The sequence below is a fragment of the Hirundo rustica genome, unplaced genomic scaffold (genome assembly GCF_015227805.2).
Source record: "Hirundo rustica isolate bHirRus1 unplaced genomic scaffold, bHirRus1.pri.v3 scaffold_252_arrow_ctg1, whole genome shotgun sequence".
In the NCBI taxonomy this organism is placed as follows: domain Eukaryota; kingdom Metazoa; phylum Chordata; class Aves; order Passeriformes; family Hirundinidae; genus Hirundo; species Hirundo rustica.
This window is the reverse complement of record NW_026690308.1, coordinates 30909-36184: the sequence shown is the minus strand read 5'-3', so window position 1 is coordinate 36184 and position 5276 is coordinate 30909.

Here is a 5276-nt window from a genome sequence, read left to right as displayed (position 1 = left end):
AGAGAAGAGAAGAAGAGAAGAGAAGAAAAGAAGAAGAAGAAGAAAAAGAAGAAAAAGAAGAAGATTATCACAACTTCATTTCTGTTTGAAATCCTGACTTAAAAGGAGGAAGTTTCAGCAAAAGAAATAAAATAACAAGGAATACTTTCAGCAATGTGTTTTGCCCTTTACTGCTGAAGCTGACGAATGTTTTTCGGTTTCTAGTCAATGGAATGATCCCATACTCCCAGCTGGAGAGTCCCAAGCTGGAAAAGCCTCCCTGTCCCTGCCTTACCTACCCAGGTGCTCCCCGGGCCGGGGTGGGAGCTGCCGGCAATCCCGGGAATCCTCCATGGATTTGGACGCTGCGAAACCCGGGAGAGGCTCTGAGCCCCTCCTGTGTGCGAGCTGCCAAAGGAACTCACCTCAAACAAACACGGTAAAAGCAGGGAGAAGTCCTGGAGGAGAGGTTTGGCCAAGGAGTTCAAAGGTGGGACAGGCTCTCACCTCGGAGGCTGTTCCAGGGACGGCGATCCCACGGGAACAGAGGAGGGTTGTTGGGTTTGGTTAGCAAATCCCATGGGATATAATGTACCCTGGTTTTTCTGAGTTTCTTTATTAGCCTTTTGATTTTCATAAATGGAGTCAGATCTTTAGTTACTGTAGAATATTAGAGCAGTTTTTCTACCTTTCCCACAGAAGTAATATAAACAAATCCTTTGTTTTTCATTCTTTGTCCTTTTGTTTGCATATTTCTAACCTGAAAACAATTGTAACTGACAATTCGTCTGGCCACTGAGGCTGAGGGGTGGAAAACCCCAAAAAGCCAATCTTCTGCTAGACCCACAAATGTATAAAAGTAAAGAATAAACAAAGGGGCTCTTCTCTCCACCCTTTCAGCTGGAAGCTGGATCAGAAGAACCTCTGCAGAAATCTCTTGTCTTCGTGTGATTTCTTTGTGTTTCACGGTGACAATATAACACATCTTTATCCAGTTTCTCCTTCTGGTGCTGTTTTACTGAATGTGAATGTCCAGAATTCTCGGGATTATTGCAGAATCGGGATTTGGTCTTTATTAGATGCACTCTGTAAATGCACTTTTGGGAAAACTCATCCACAGCCTGTCCTAAAAAAAATAGTCCAAGTTCTAAAGTGAACTTCTTTCCCAAAGAAAGAAAAATAATTTTATTTACAGGCCACGGATTATTTAGTGTGAATTGGGTACCTTCAGTCTAAATCTACTCCCTCCCGTGTTTAAATACCTTGTGATAGCTGTGAAGTTGTAAATAAATAAATAGTGCCCTATTACAAATAAAAACTATGTGCAGAGTTTCAATCCCTTTGAACATTTCTGCACCAAAATCGGTGCAATTAACAGAACAAAGAACATGGTGAACATCATTAAAAATCCAAAATATTTGTTAAATAACAGCACAGGTCCTGAGGAAAAGTGGCAAACTTCTTAAGTGACCTGAAGTGTAATTAAATATCTTGCTAAATTACAGTCTGACCGCCACATATTTAATTTCAGCAGCTCTGTTTTATTTAGTCCTGATTTAACTTGAGAGTTGAAAGGGAAGTTTGGAGTGAAGAATTGATATCTGTGACCTTGCAATCAGATCTGGATGTGAGGATAATTGATTTATTCCTCTGCCACCATGGATATTAGTGCAGGACTAGAGCCTAAACTGCTGAAATGTAACACTGCAGAAGATGCAAAGTTATTCTCAATTAAATCTCTTGATAAAGCCTGGCAAGCCAAACCAAATGTATGGGTATTTAATTATATTTAATATCGAATTATATTTTTAATTGATTAATAACTGGTTAAATTTGGTGCAAACCAAACTTTTTACAAAATTATGGAAAACACAGCTTTGGTGATGAAGCTGCAATGTAATTAAATCTAGTTACATGCAGAAAAAAATGTGAATATTACATTATAGTACTAATCGATCCAACCATTAACTAAAGTCGGGATCCTTCTTGCAATACATTTAATTTTAATGTAAGGCACTTAACCTTGATTTTTGGTGAAGAACACAGAATCAGAAAAGTTTTCCAAGAAGTCAGGGGAACTGTTCAGCTCTCTGACATTACCTGGGAATAACTTTGACAGATTCAACTTCTACAGAAAGATGAGCCCTGTGCTAATCATTTTGTGCTAATTAAAAGAGGTTTTTATCTTTGTGAGAAATGGGGTTTGTGCACTTTCCTCATGAAGGCAGTGGTGCATTTGCAAGAATAAAGGGTTTTACTCAACATAAATTGCTATATTTGGGGAACCTGGACAGCTCTACAGCATTTCTAGTTTTGAATAATAGCTGATATTAAACAAAAAACCACGGACACTGATAGCAGGCAAAGCTCCTCCCACAGAAATCCTTGGAAAAGCTTTTTAAGGAGCAGGAGGAGAAGGGACCAGCTGGTCACAAAGCACAGCAAGGTCAGTCCCAAAATATTCCTTTAAAGTCAAAAGGAGAAGCTCAGCTACTCCAAGGTTACACAGCAGAGCTGGGAGGTTTGAGGGCTGATATCACCCCAAGGCTTCCTTCCACCCTCCTCTGAAGAGGAGCTGACTGACGTGGTTATTTTAATTTAGAAATCCTGTTTTAGTAAATCGCCTGGTGCATGCAAGGCCTTGGTTTGGTAATAAAAAAAACGACACCAGAATGCTTTCCCAACCTAAAACTCTGAACTTCTCAGTCAAAGCTTGTCAGGATTAAGTCCAAGTTACATCAGAAATTAGAAAACCCTCAGCAGCTTTACAGCTCTGCATCAATTCTGTGCCAACACAGGCAGGAGCTTGGCTTGAAACGGGCTCTGCTTCAGATTCCCTTGCACGGTGAGGCTTTGATTCAGTTTTCTCCTTTCCTCATAAACTTTTCCAGCATAGGGGAACCTCGAAGATCAATAAAAATGCTCATTGTGGAGCTGAGCGCCCAGGATCTGAGGCACAGCACGTTGGTGTGTGTGGGAAGGTCACACGAACAGCCCGGCTCGGGGGTCAGCAGTGCACGGGGCTGTTGAACTAACCCGGAGAAAGTGAATTCCGGAGCTGGGAGCTTGCTTTGGAGATTTGTTTTCTTTCTTTTGATGTGCCCAGGCAAGTGTTTGGGCTTCCTGCACGAGACAAGGTCACACAAAGGAGCAGTGTGAGGCGCCAGGTGAGGAGCGCTGGAGATTTGTTCCTCTCTCTGTAGGGCAGGATGTGGCAGCAGCACAAGATTGGGGTTTCTGAACCTTCAGATGAAGAATTCCTTAAATTATTTGGCCTTACTGTAATCAGTTTGTGCCATGAGTCGTGGAAATATCATGTCCCATCCCTGGAGGTGTTCAAGGCCAGGCTGGACAATCACAGAATCCTCAGGGCTGGAAGAGCCCTTTAGGAGGATTCCAACCCCACCCAGCATCACCCAACCCTGTCCCCAAGGGGCCACATCCAGACTGCTCCTGAGCACTGCCACAGACAGTGACTGCAAACCTCCCTGGGCAGCTCAGCCCAAGGGCCTGAGCACTCTGCCAGGGGAATTTTCTGTTTCCTGAACATCCCCTGGCACAATTTAAAACCATTCCTCTCCTCCTTTCACTTTGAAATACGAGAGCAGAGCCAATTTGTTCCTTGTTTATCTACAGGGCCAGCATGTTATTGCTAGAGATCCACTAGGGATAAAATTGTTATTTTAGAATACCTGTTGCACCAAGTTTCTAAGTGCAGGACAAGACCTTGAGTTCAGAGTAATAAAAAAAAGTTGTGGCTTCCTGCCCTGTTCAGGAAACAACTGTCACGTATCTGTCAATGTAGGTGTCGGCTTCTTTCCCGGATTTTGCATTTTTTTTTTACCCTCTCTTTTCACTCACACACAAAGTATCTGCTAGGATCACACTGATCCACACCTTCCTTTCCCAGAGCTGTGATGTGATCGCTTTCCCTACAAAACATAAAGTATTTGGTAATTTTTGTGCATTGATATATCGGAGGAGTAAAGGATCACTTGCTGCTTGCTGTGTATTCTGAAGGAGCAATTTGTGTTTGCAGCACACAGGGCACATGCAAATCCTGCAGTTTTATTCCCTGACAGGCTGTTCTTCACCCTGATGGCAGTGTTCAGCCCTTCCTCATTTGGTGAATCCAATGAGCTGGCTGAAATTAAATGCATCCCTTTGGGCTTTGGTGGCTACAGGAATGGGAACTGGAGACAGGTGTCTCCTGGTTCTGTATGGGATACAGAAGGGAGTGCCGTGCCTGTAGCACACCATCAATCCGGGAATGAGGTCAGGTAGCAGAGTGAAGTCATTTCTGAGGAAGATCCTTTCCTGTCGTCCACCTGGATAGCTTTAGCTTTGGAGAATGCAGAAGATTTATCCTGGCTCCATCACAACTGCTGGGAGCAGCAGGTGAGGGGGGAATTCTGTCCCTGTGCCCCCTGAGGTGAGAGCCCAGCTGCAGAGCTGGGATCCAGCACAGGGAGGACGTGGAGCTGCTGGAGAGAGCCCAGAGGAGGCAGCAGGATGAGCAGAGGGATGGAGCAGCTCTGCTGGGAGCAAAGGCTGGCAGAGCTGGCATTGTTCAGCCTGGCCAGGAGAAAGCTTTGGGCTGAGCTCAGGGTGGCCTTGCAGGGCCTGAAGGAGCCCCAGGAAAGCTGGAGAGAGACAATTCCCCAAGGGCTGCAGGGACAGGACACAGGGAATGGCTTCAAACTGAAAAATTAGAGGTTTAGATCAGATATAAGGAAAAATTTCCCCCGTGGCAGGGTGTTGAGGCCCTGGCACAGGGTGCCCAGAGCAGCTGTGACTGCCCATGGATCCCTGGCAGTGCCCAAGGCCAGGTTGGACACTGGGGCTTGGAGCAGCCTGGGACAGTGGAAGGGGTCCTTGCCCATGGCAGGGGGTGGAGCTGGATGAGCTTTAAGTCCCTTTTACCCAAACCCATTCTGCGATTCCCAGAGAAGCCGAGTCGTGGCGCCGCGGACGAGAAGACCTCGCCTGCTCCTCCTCCCCTTCCTCCTCCTCCTGAGCACGCCTACAACTAACCCGCTGCAAAGAGACAACTCCCCGAGCCACTTCTAACCACTTCGAGCGATCTTTATTCCTTCCCACACCCCCCTTTCACCGCAGAACCGCGCACTCCCCCGAGCCCGCCGCGCTCCCCTCACGCTGAGGGCGGGAGGGGAGAGAAGGGACGGCGGCGAAGGGGGCGGGGCCTCGCTCGCGCCAGCCAATCAGCGCCGGGAGCGCCGCCCGCCCTCCCTGACGCGCGGCGCTGCGATTGGCCGGGGCGGGGCCGCGCGCCCGCC